Source organism: Camelina sativa, chromosome 5, assembly GCF_000633955.1.
Source record: "Camelina sativa cultivar DH55 chromosome 5, Cs, whole genome shotgun sequence".
NCBI lineage: Eukaryota > Viridiplantae > Streptophyta > Magnoliopsida > Brassicales > Brassicaceae > Camelina > Camelina sativa.
In genome coordinates, this window is record NC_025689.1 from 29,795,599 (window position 1) to 29,809,907 (window position 14,309).

General features: G+C 31.3%; 1 pseudogene; it reads left to right on the forward strand.

Annotated features, from left to right (window-relative positions):
- On the forward strand, positions 5,569-7,114 carry LOC104787866 (annotated as a pseudogene).

A 14,309-nucleotide genomic window follows, 5' to 3' on the forward strand; every position in this document is an offset into this window, starting at 1 on the left:
GGAATGATGTTAGTGTCATCCAAGGCAGAGACGACTCCTAAGATAATACTAAGAATGTATGCATATATGATGGACTTTATCTAATAAAATATTAAAAATGGTTGTAAATTCCACAAAAAAATATAATCATAACTATTAAGTTCCTGTGATAATAATAGAATTCAGACTAGATAGTCTAGAAAATGAGCACCTTGTGAGGATGGACCTACACAACACCAACCACCCTTCCTGCTCCTTAACCGATCTACAAACGCAAAGCTTTCGTAAGAATAATGGAACCGTAATATAACAATCAAGTATGTAACAAAGACACAACAACCAACATTTCTAATGTTTTTTTTAATCTCTCTATGCAATAAGGGTAAAATCTCAATTTTAACACTAACAAGAACTAAAACAAATAACATAAAAACAAAATAAATTATCTACTCTGATCTTTCGTTCTGACAACACATTAATCAAGTAAATAAACAAAAAAAAATTCACAGCTTAACCAGAATATTAAAATGCATATATAATCATCAACATAAGCTGTATATAAAACAATAAAATAGTGAAACAACAAATTGAATGAGTAAGTACCTTAACAGGCCGAGAAAATAGATTTAAATTACAAAATAAGGAGCTGGAGACAAAAAAAAAGAAAAGGAAAACTACAAATGAGAAATGGTTGAAAAATATCAATTGTAAAATTGGTTTTTTTTTTCTTGGGTATGAGAATATGGTAGAGAGTAAAGAAAAACCTTCTATTTAAAAAAAAATTAGGATGATGCCTTAGATGAATTTTCACCGTAGAAAGTTTTAGTCATTAAAAATCCCAGATTTTTTTTCTTACAATTCAATGTATCGTAAGATTTATTCATTATTTTTTTTTGGCACATTTTTCTGGAAAATCATTAACATGAATGGAAAATATCTATATTTTCTTTTTTCAAATAATATATTTTACATATGTGTAATATATTCAGCTATTTTAAAAAAGTTGAATGGGTACAGCTAAAAATAATGAATCATATAATTAAATGTTTGATTGTTTTAATTTGAATATGACTTTCACAAGATTGTCATTTAAGGAGATAAAATCAAACTTTATTAGTATTATTTTTGAATAATCCAAAAGAGTAGTACTTTTATGGGCAGATAGCAAATTCATTATGGTTAAAAGAAGGTATTCCTTTTTTTTTTTGACCTCTTTTTTTTTTTGACCTCATTAAAAGAAGGTATTCCAAATTTTAAGTTTCGGACACAAATTAAAACGCAAACGAAAAATGTCAATATATAGGCCAAATACTTAAGTCATGCTTATGTTATGTGGAAACTTAAAGTTTGCAATATAAATTAACAAAGCCAATATTCGATTATGTCCATGACACATCACTACACATATGTTATCGTATTCGTATATGTACACTAATACATTATATATGAGTACGAAGCGCTTGCTGCAGTTCTTTATATACATATATTTTTTCCAAAACGTACGCATACAAACCAATTTGGCTTAAAGCACATATACATATGATGAAGTTGTTGAATGGATATATTAATGTTTCGTTGCAACGACAAAAGATTTTTGGTCACAATATTTTGAAGACAGTTGGGGTTAAAAACACATATCCTACATACTGAGATTAGGAGATATTTTCCTACGAAAAAATGGTCATAGAGATAACGTACTTTTGAGTACAAAAGAAATAATAAATGGACGGAGAATGGATTTGGACCTCCTTAATAGATAGATATATACATATTTTTCTTACATAATTAAGTTTCCAACATGACAATACGTCAATACCTGTAAATCTGTATTGGGAGCATGACATGAAATTTCCTAAGAAAATGCTCAGAGTTGTTTTTTTATTTTTTTTGTTAAACACTTGATTTCATTCATTTCTAAACGAAATACAAGGAAAAGGATTCAAGAATCCAAAGTTTAAACCATACAACAAAAGAGGCATTCCCCAATACCAAACAAAGTAAGATAAAATAGATCAACAAAGAGTCCAAGAGGCTTTAGAGCAAAAGCTAGATAGCAGGTTGCCCCATGTGAGATCAAGGTTTGTTGAGAAGTCTTCTATGAGTAGCTCAAAGATAGACAAACTTGTCATAGTCAAATCTAGACTTAATGACGTTGAAAAGGTGTTCTTAGCGAACGGTTGGTAGACTATGGTTTTGTAGTCAGGACAATGTTGCTTTACCAAACAAAGCATAAGGATTGGATCATATCGATGATTCGCACTAAACATTAGATGGTCTTGGATCCGAGTGGTAGGAGTGGGACGAAAAGGATGCTTTAAATCATCAGGTGACCAGCTTAAGTGATACTCGTCAATGAGCATAAAATCAGAGCCAAGTTTATCACTAGTGCTAGAACAGATCGAGATACATGAACTAGGGAACCATATTGAATTTTCCTCAAACCACAAGCCCCTAAAAACATCTAAAGCCAGGTTCTGTATAGGATGTATGAGTAGCCAAAGCAGAGCTGGTGTTACCTTTCGCCGATGGAGTCTTCGACCATCAGTTATCGGGAAACATATCAGTTCAAGACAATGGCGATTCATATGCGGTGAGGAGTTGGGCTGAGAGATGCTATTGATGTCCGTTTGAGAAGATTTGATGACCTCAGGGCTTTTTTGGCTTAATGGGCCTAAGCTGAAAACTAGGTCCACTAGGGATAACCCTAGTTTCAGCAGGAAGCGCCGCACAGGATATCGAGGAAGGTCGCCGTCCGAGAGCTGCAGCGAGGTCTGCGGTGCAGGAGACTTCTCCGGTGAGTGAGAGAGCAGCGGCATCGTGTGGTATCCGTGGTAAAAGTCGCCATTGGTAGTTAGGTCCACTGGGGAAAATCCTAACTTTGAACCCGATTGCCAAGATGAAACATAGATGTGGCGGCTTCCCGAGACTAATTGAGGGTTTTGTGCTGCAAAGCGCAACTCCGGTGATTGAAAGATCGGCGGGAACAGCCGGTGACCTTGGTTTGGGTCGGCGATGGAACCTAGGTCCACTGGGGAGAATCCTAGTTCCGCTTGAAATAACCACGGTGAGGAGAGAGTACGGTTGGTGTCCGAGCTTTGAGGAGAGGTTCTCTCCAGTGAGTAGCAGATCGGCGGACACAGACGGTTTTCGCTGGTGTGATTAGAGATAGGTTTTGTTAGGGTTTGGGAAGGGTTAAAAAAGATAACAAATTGGGGAAAAAATTTAAACAGAGCTACACTAGAGAAAGCAGAGAAAAACTGGGGGAGAGATTGATCGATTTTGTCCCGACGCTGGCGGCCGAAAGCCTCACCGGCGCCGGGTAGCTTGATTGCGGAGAGTGTCTTGATAACCGTGTCTGAGAGAAAAAAAAAAACAAATAAGTACTTACGAACGTTTCTTAAGAAAATGCTCAGAGTTGTTAATATCGTTATCTTTGCAGGTAAGTGAAACACGATGTAGGCCAAGTTTTTTTTATATCTTTAATAGAAAAGGAGTCGCAATGCTACTTTTGAGGCGATAATTATCTCAAGGTAGCGCAACAAGAAAGGTGTTGCTAGGATTAATCGTGATGAAGGTAAAATACATGATTACTAATATAAAAAAACATTCAGAGACATTAATTAATAGAAAACAAATATCTCAAAAAAAATAAAAACAAAAATATACTAATAAACACCTGCTCTACAAAATCATTATAAAAAAGTGTGTTAATTGTTACCATATTAAAATGTTAAAACTCATACATATATAAAATATTATAGTATAAGTTAAGATTCAAACTAATATACATTATCTAACATATATTAACATTCATGCCATCTCTCTTGTTTAAGCTGATTATGGATATGCACATCGCAATATGATATGTAATAATATGATGTTCATAACTATCTTTGATAATATATATATATATATATATATATAGTGTTTTTTATATCAAAAACAAGATTGAACAAATGAGTTGATAAAGCAAGCAATTAAATCAAATCGGTGAAATATTATTAGTAATTATGTTTATTTGTTTTTTTGGTTTTTTCTCCTGGTTTGTTATTTAATTTTATTTTTAAGGTTAAATATGATCATATTCTTATTCGATAGTTTTTTTTTTTCTACAAGCAAAAGAACAAAGACAACAAACGCAAACAATAATTATAGATTTCGTAAATTAAAGCTAGAGATTTGATTATTTTTATTTGCATGATTTAGTAGGTAATTTACTTTTTTTTTCCAACAGGTAATTTACTTTTTATGAACCAACCTTGACTATAAACCAATATTGTTTGTAGCTTAAAATAAAAAAAATTGTTGAACACAATATGTTTTACTGATTTTGTATTGTTTGATTGTATTTTAGGTTTATTGGTCATGGACCATGGGTGTTTTATACTAAAAATATTTTATATTTGTAATATAATTTTGGTTCTTATTTGATTCATTGGATTCTAATTGTGCATTCCTTCTTTTTGTAGTGGTTGTTTGGAAAGCAAGATCAAACAATCCTAGATCTTTATGTATTGTTTCTTTACCTTTTAAAATATGTATGTCGTATGATCCTCTATAATTTTATTTATAGTTTTGTAAGCTAATATAAAAATTTTTTGTTTCAGGTGAATCCGTAGATGATCGTAATTGTAGATCTACAAGTTTGAATTTAATTAAATTCAGGTATTGTTTTAAAAAACCCTAAATCTTATTTCTTTGAAAAAGTAATGATACTAATGTTTAATCCTAATGGTTATAGTTGCAGAAAAGCTACTGATAATGAAAGATTTATGGTAGTTTCATAACAAACGATTTCTGAATATTAATTCGATGTTTGTGGCTGATACATATTTCTTATCTTCGTATATGTTACTGTTTCATTAATTTCACAGGAATATAGATATGTAATCTAAGTAGTTTTGTTGTTTTTCCATTAATTTCATGAGAATAATCTATATATATAAAGTAGACTTTGCTCATTCCTTGTGCTGCCACCTCAGCATACCAATGTGTGTAATAAGGCCTTAACAAATCGAGTTAGCCCATTTTCGTTCTCGATTATTTCCTTCTTCTGTGTTTCCAAGCCCAGTTCATATTTTCTCTCAGGGCCCAAATATCATTATCCGTTTGCTTTGTTCTCCAAATAAACCCTTTCTGCACGAATGTCTTCTCCACCGTCTTCTGCTGTGCGACCTCAACCTCCCCGTCTTCATGTTTCCTCCCTTCTATCGTTATCGTTTGGTTTACCTCTGAAACCGCCTAATCTGTCCTTCAATGCTTTCTCTTTCAATAGTAGTCCCACTACTTCTCATTCAATTTTGTGTTCCGCTTAATCATTCCTTTAATGTTTTCTCTATCAATAGTAGTCCCACTACTTGTCATTCAATTTCTGGTATTTCAATTCCTATATAACGCCATCTTCTCCAATTTCATTCTTTTTACAATTCCTCCAATATCTGAAATTTCTATTATCTATTATGGATTCTAATGTTCTTTCATTCGCTAATCTGAAGGCCGGACGCCTACACCAACAGATTATAGGGAGGATGCAAAGCATATAAAGTGTTCTGTATGCGCTCCAAAGATAGAATCATATATAGGCTCTAATTTCGAGGGCATATTTGTTTAACTTGCGGGCAGGTTTTGTCGGACAAAGGCTATGACGGAGCAGCAGCAGATATCTGGTCTTGTGGTGTAATTCTATATGTGCTCATGGCTGGTTACTTGCCTTTTGATGAGCCTAATCTCATGACATTATACAAACGTGTAAGTTTTCTCTTCCTCTGCTTCTTCTTACTTACTTTTCCTCAGTACTTTCTTAATCTCATCTTTGGTGTACTTCAGATATGCAAGGCTGAGTTTAGCTGCCCACCATGGTTCTCTCCAGGTGCCAAGAGAGTCATTAAGCGTATTCTCGAACCCAGCCCTGTAACCGTAAGCACCTCTTACATGAATGCATAACTTGAGATGTGTCAACCATAAGATCAAATGGTCTAAAATGTGCAAGAGCTTAACAATACTTCTTTTTTTCTGTTTATATTGCAGAGAATAAGTATTGTAGAGTTACTAGAAGATGAATGGTTCAAGCAAGGATACAAGCCGCCATCATTTGATCAAGATGATGAGGACATCACCATAGATGATGTTGATGCTGCTTTCAGTAACTCCAAGGTAAAAAAAAACCATCCGCGCCATTTTCCCAATATTCTTTGTAGTTCATTTACAGTAAAGCAACTAATACTACTCTGCTGTGCATGTGTTGTTACTATAGGAATGTCTTGTGACAGAGAAGAAGGAGAAACCGGTATCCATGAACGCTTTCGAACTTATCTCTAGCTCAAGAGAGTTCAGTCTTGAAAACTTGTTTGAGAAGCAAGCCGTACGAACTCTTTTTCTACTTACTATTTGTTTCGATTGTCTAATATTATCATATGCATATATGGGGTAGTCTAACTAAAGCTGTTCTTTTATTGGTGTTGCAGCAACTTGTGAAGAGAGAGACGCGGTTTACATCTCAACGATCTGCGAGTGAGATAATGTCGAAAATGGAAGAAACAGCAAAGCCATTAGGCTTCAATGTCGTAAAGACAACTACAAGGTTTGTTTGTTCGTCTTCTTTATTTTGTCTGTGTCAAATTATGTCTTTGTAGCTCCAACATTATAAAACATTTGTTTGATAAAATCGCAGATAAAAATGAAAGGAGACAAAAGTGGTCGTAAAGGTCAGCTCTCCGTAGCTACAGAGGTAAGAAGAAAGATAGGTTTTGGTGATAACAACACTCCGGTTTGGTGAATACTGTTGTTTATCTAACTGTTTTGGTTTGGTCATCGATTTAATAAGTGTTTGAAGTTGCGCCATCGTTGCATGTGGTAGAGCTTAGGAAAACCGGCGGTGATACCCTTGAGTTTCACAAGGTAAATGTTTCAGTTCAATCTTTATCCGGTTCAGATCCGGTTAACACCTCGAGTAATTGGTTTATGTTTGAAATTATTTTTTGCAGTTCTACAAAAACTTCTCATCTAGATTAAAGGATGTAGTCTGGAATACTGATGCAGCCTCTGAAGAACATAAGCAATAAGATATAATAACAAATTGTTTATCAATTCAGATTTTTTTAAAAATTAAAGTCGAACTTGTATAATGAATAATTAGTAAAATTTGGAGTTGGCAAAACTAAAATATATTGCTAACAAAAAGAAGCCGAACTTATTAGAAGTGGGCTTATATGGAGGAGGTATAGATCCATAAGTTAGCCTTAGCCATATGCGATCTTCCTCAAAACTCGGTTTTGGCTTACTTTTATGTTTGACTCAAACGTCCAAGTCAAACAGTTAAATTAGTCAAACGTCCAATAAATGAAAGGGATCGTTGCGTCATAGTCGGGAAGTTCACTAATCGAGTATAGTTGAAACAATATTGTCACTTTATGGCTACGGTTTTGGCAAGTGGCAACGATTCACACTTCACAATAACACAATACCGATATGGAATACAATGATAACAAAATAAATTAACTGGAAAACAACGTACAAAGTGTGGATCTAGATTTTTTTTTTAAATAATGGATTGGTTAAGAAACTGCAATTCCAAAAGTTATTTTTATGCTTTATAGATATATATTACACACACACACAAATGTTGTATATATAACCAATGATAAGACTATAAATTGTCCATGTCAATGATAAAAACTTAGAAAGAAATTGTGGCGGATAAAAAAGACCTGAAAAAATTGTCGCTACTTTGTTGCTAAATCCATAAACTTTTCAAAACAGATGACTATGATTTGGCAACAGAAACATGTGTAACAGATAAATTGGTTGCGTATTAGCAATTTAACATAATCAATCTATAATAGTCGATATAAAAAGAAAATCAGTAAACATTTTGTCGTGGCGTTGTAATAGATTAGTACTGTGATTTAATATTATCCATTTAAATGGTTTTCAAACAAACACTGTATCATCTACTTTAATCGTTACAAACAAAAATTTAATTTAAGGAGTAATTCATACTTTTTATAGGAGTTAAGCTAAGCCTACACATCTGTTATCATTCAGCGTACTAAGTACTACAGTACTATGCATATGATATTACACGGCCAAAATAAATAGACTATTTCATTTATCACTCCCTCGATTAAGGAATAGTTATCTAATTTGTGTGTTTTTCCTCTAGAGTTGTGTCATCCAAGGTTCGATCAATGTTACCCACCTTGCAAAATTTGAAGACTCGCTGCGTGATGGGGGCCTATATATTATGTTAGACTTTGAAGTCATCATAAGCAACTCATGTTTCAAGCTTACTTCAATATGTTTCATATCAACTACTGTTTTTGAAAAATTTGATGAGTCTTTTGGGATTTTCCCAAAAGAGTTTTTCAGGTTCCGTACTCATGAGTAGTTGATTTCTCTTGCCAACACCAATACTGATCTTCCAAGTCTGTCTTATTTTTAAACCTTTCAATGTTTCCTGCTTCCAATATTAATTAGATCTCTTGAAGCTCAGTTCCATAATCGATAGTCTGTGAGCTCGCTGCTTTTAGATGGGTCAACCTAAAAAAATGTAGACAATATTAAGAGTGGGCGTCTTCAATTTCCTTTGTAGACCAAAAATCACTTCTGTTGTTTTGTCAAGTTAACCAGTTGTCCCCCCTCATGGTTGCGTCTTAACTTTCCCTCTCTGCTCCCTCATTAGATGTCATGGGCCAAGTATGTTCAAGCATGGCATATAGAAATAGAATCACAGAGACCTTGGAGAGGATGTTAGTAGTCATGTCCCTTGAAAGGTTTGACCCTCTCTGACTTACACCTACTTCCGTGTACGCTGAATACAGTTCTTACATTAACCCTTTTTATTGCTTTTACACTTGTATTTTTTGTTTGGAAGCGGGGAGAAAGTTCGTCTCATTGCTTTTGACGATCACGCAACTTCACTTGAGAAGGTTTTGAGGGAAAAAGAAGGCGGGGCTAACATATTGTTGGCTACTAATTTCAACCCAAAGTTATTTGGAGGTATGTCATATTTAAAATCCCCACAACAATTCAGACTGTTTCCTTTACTGCATCTTAAACTAGGATGTCCACTAACGATAAGCTATTCACCAGGTGAACTTTACCTCAATGCTACTTCTGGGACCAAATTTTATTCAGATTTAGACTTCACAACAACTGCTCAGTTTGCCGATAGGTAGTGATATGTTTTATCCTGTAACGTTTTAAAATACTAATTCACACTAACTTCGACATGTCCCTTAACCATATTTTCGTCCATTAACAAGCAGGCTAAAGGGGAAACAGGAAAAAGACACCAACTATATTGCACCAATCCATGGTATTTCGAAGATTGAACATATATCTACCGACATCTAGATCACGGAAACAAAAGCTCAATCTTATGCAGACAAAAAGGTCTCCTCGATATCAAGAACCCAAATATCTTTACAGTTGCTGGAGAATTTCACGGTCTTGGCAAAGATCAAAGCTTCGTCAGAGACTCTCTACACAGCCGTGGCGTAGCTTTGACCCATGACGTTGTTCTTAACGTAATCGGCACACTATGAACCGAAATCGATTCCCACAGGACAAGATTGTTCATCCCCGCCATGATTTTGTAGATCGTACAAGGCAAAGCGATATCTTCTTCACCTGCTTTCTTGTGCATTCTTCACCTGTTTTAAACGTAACGTCTTGCCATCAAAGTAAAATAAGTAATTTTATTTCAAACATGTATAATTTTATTCTATACATATAGCAATTTAGATTTAATAAAACATAACACATACGGCACTATAACACAGCTCAATAACAGTTTATTCTACTGAAATGCAATTTTTTCAAAAGGATAAAAGTAAAGCGTGTACACTATGAAGGTCTGTTGCTGAAAAGATCCTGGGAGAAAAAGAAAGCAACATGCATATATACGGTAGAAAAAAATAAAATTCTTACACATTTTTGAATAAAAACAGTTTCGACACAATACTAACTGTAATTAGTCAAATTATACATATACCCACATTAAAATTTAATTTAGTTTTATCCAAAAAAAAAACAATTTACATATTTTGACAAAATACCAACTCATTCGAATTTTTCTAGACTTTAGTATAACTAATTTTCATATTGAGCAATTTGTTATACAAATAATCCTATTTTAATATTTTATTTTTAAAAAGGAAAATAAATTATACTTAACGCAAAACATATCTGTATTACAAATATCAAACAAAACAACATAAGCAACCAAAATCAAATACAAAAACCAAAAAAATAATAAGCACACCAAAATCCAAAACAAATGCCTCAAAATAATAACTAATCGAATGAAGCAAAGAAATCCGTTGATACGGGATCAAGAGAGAAATCAGTTGGATTTAAAATAGCAAACAGTTTATGAACAATGGTACAATTAATATTCAAAAAAATAGCTTAAATAATCCGGTTCTTTGGTTTTCAGATTCAATGCTTCATCTTCCAAATTCATATATTATATATTACTTCTTACATCATACTATAATATTATTTAAAACAACCACAAGCCAGCGAAGCTCAAAACAACCAAAATATTAACAACATATATAAAACAATCTTCTCAAAAAAAAAAACAACATTGCAATTCTGTAATTATCATTGGCTAATTCATTAAGCTATGAGTCACCAAATTTTACATATCTACCGTTGATTAGATGCAATCTAATGGTCGAAAATCAACACTTACCTAACCCTTCTTCTCTTATTTTATAACATGTCGAAAAATTTAAATTCTATTATTTTCCATCAGGTTTTTAATCTTCGACGCTTGTGTGCCAGATCCAAAAGGTTTAGTTCGTTTTTTCACAATCACTGCCAAAGGAAAAAAGGGTAATACGTTTCTTGACTGTTCCAACTCTTACGATTTCCTCATTTCCCTTTTGCTTCTCTTCTCCTTTTCAGGTTTTGACTCTACAAATCTTATAGTTTCCTTCTTTGTTCAATAGAAATCTCATGTACCAGGTTTATATTTTTTTAACTCTTTTGGTCAATTTATTGTAATAGATCTTCTCTTATCATTTTTAGGTTCTCGATCTTCTCTTTTGGTGAACCGATTTTAAACATATGTAATTTTTTATTGTATTGAGTTTCTTAATTTTGTTAGTATTAAATTTCTTTATTTGATTGTTTTTTAAAAGAAAAACAAAAAAAAAAAGGAATCATTGCTATCAATACAGAGAGGATTTCAATGGAACCAAAATCTAACAAAAAAAACGAAAGTATAAAATAAATATACAATACCAACATAATAGTATATACAACAAAACTGATAATACACTTTAATCCAACTACCGCGCGTAGCGCGGATCCATTACTAGTATTTTATATAACAGATCTCACCCCATAAGCTTAGAATTTCCCAAAACCTCTCAAGAACACTCTCCAATGTTTTACTCCTTTTTCTCTCTTCTCTACCCTCAACGGCGACAAAACAAGTCTCTTCCAAAACCCTTAGTCGACTTTCTCTTAAATATATCGATTAGGGACTTCAATTGAATCAAACCAAACCAAAACGACAATTTAAAACAACCCAGCCGAGATTCTTATGGATAAAGTTAGTGATGAAGCTGGATCAGCCGAGATTCTTTCAACAAAGACTTCCTCTTACGAAGAAGTTGGAAAATATAATAACATATCCGGAGTCTGGAGCATCTGCCTAATGGGCCGTATCATATGTGGAAAACGTTAAAGTTGTAATCATCTTATCGGAAAAATATTTAGAACAAAATTTCTTTGCCATTAATTGAAGCCTGTATATTTTTGTATATTAATTGGTTCATATATACTATATTTTATGACACTAATTACAAAATGTATTCCAGGAATCAAAGAAACTATTACTACACATGTTGAGCCACACGTCCGAACACTATCCATCAAAGATAAAGAGGCTTACCATGCATCAAAGAGTGATATTTCCCCTCACACGTATTATAAAAGCAAATATTTGTGTCACAACCTAAATCTTAGACTGCCTATACGTTTTATACACATATATACCTCCATTAGTATTCACTTTCAGATCAAAAATAACCATTGCTTCTTTTGCTTTATAGTCTTGTTTTTGTATGTACTCTTTTCTTATAATTGTTATAAATACTAGGTTTTGAACCCACGCGTATTTGATATATTTTGATAAAAATTATATATACTCACTCCGTTTCAAAATATAAGAAACGACCACTTTAAAAAAGTTCAACCAATCATAAATAAAACTACATAATAAAAAAATATTAAACTAATCTAAAAATAGCATAGAAACTTGAAAACATCTTATACTATGAAACAAAAAATCTTCTTTAAAACATCTTATATTATGAAACGGAGGGAGTATGTGATTGATGACAGTAATGAAATATTATCTTATAAAAAAATTTAAATTAGTATTAAGTAAAAATTTAAATTTCATATACACAATTTTTAAAAATATAAAAATGAGTTGTGTTATAAAATCAAATCAGATAAAAAAAATCATGAATTTAACTCGATTTCTAGGCAAGGCGAATCAAACTGGTGACCTCACATATCCTAAATCATTTATTTGACCACCAGAAAACCAAAATAATTTTATAATCTTGAATTTCTCTATTTTTCATATTTAATTGATCGCTACCACCTATGTTCATATTTTTTTTATTTCTATAAATTTTACTTTCTTTTTCTAAAAATTCTTAATAATATAAATTACTACTATATTTACAAAAATGTTGATTAGTGAAATATCTAATTCTTATTGGTTGTTTTAAATCCTATATGAACACCTTTAGGATTTTATAGCTTTAACTTTTTATTAGTATAGATATAATATTTTAAAATTTCTATGGAAGTTAATTAATTGTAATATTTTAAAACATTCTATGAAGTTTAAATATTTTTAATATTTGAACTTTTTAAAAGTTTCAATATTTATAATATTTTAAACTTTTAAAATTTATAAATTATAATTTTTTAGAAACCTTTTATAAGCTAAGAAATTTTAAAATTTAAAGATTATAAGATTTTGAAACCTTTTAAAAGCTAAGACTTTTAGAAGTTTCAGTATTTATAATATTTTAAACTTTTAAAAGGTTTCAAAATATAATATTTGAACCTTTTAAAAAGTTCAATATTTATAATACTTTAAACTATTAAAATTTAAAAATTATAATATTTAAAAACTTTTTAAAAGCTAAGAACTTTTAAAAGTTTCAATATTTATAATATTTAAACTTTTAAAAAATTTCAATATTATATTATTTTTTTGAAACTTTTTAAAGATTTAATTTGATCAAATAAAAAATAGGATCAACCGAATAAAATTTTTTTAACTTGAATGTCTGATAAATCAAGCTTTCATGCTCATTCACGGTTGGAAGCATATTAATCTTTATTTATACTGGTTCTGAACCATTGTCTAAAAAAATTCTAGCTGATATGGGACTTTGTAAATAGTTCTTTTATTTCCATAAATTTTAAATTTTTTTTTTCTAAAAATTTTTAATATAGAAAATTCTAGAAATTTAAAAAATGTTAATGAATGACATGTCAAATCCTTATAGATTGTTTAAAATAATTCTGAATATACAAAATTTTAGAAATTCAGCATGGGAAGGCGAAACATCCTTGATATAAGCTAAACATTTTATCATATCTTGAGTTTGAAAAGTTAATAAACGTTGTAAAATGTTTTCTGTAAAATTTCATACTAGTTTGTGTAGACAAAAACTCGAAAGAGATTCAAATTAGAGTTTAAAAAATTACAAAAAAAAAAAATTTGAAAGTATTTAAGAAAAGAAAAAATTAAAATAAATAAGAGTGTGATTATATTTTGACAAAAAAAAATACATGGATATAGAAATTGAAATTGGCAATTCCAATGCTATTTGTTTAACACATGTGATTTATGAAAGTTTTTGTTAAATACATGGATAAATTTATATGTGCACAAGATTTAATACTATACCATATTATTTGTTTCTAATTATTATACATTTGGAAGGTTTTGTTAAGATTTTAAATTATGATTCTCCTATCATATTTTTTTGATTTAATATACAAATTACTTTGAATTATCACATCATATCTAGATGAATATATGACTGATAAATATGTTGATTTTTCTTGTAAATGTTGTGATTTGATTTTTTTTAATGACGATATATTACTCAAATTTTAAAAAATTGTATTCAATGTTTGACATCAGCAGGTTGGTAAACTTAAATTGATGTGGGTTGATAAATTAATAAATGATTAATGTTGACAAAAAAAATATATATATATATATATGATTAATATATAAATGATTAATGTCTGTGTCCAAAAAAATTTAATATATAAAT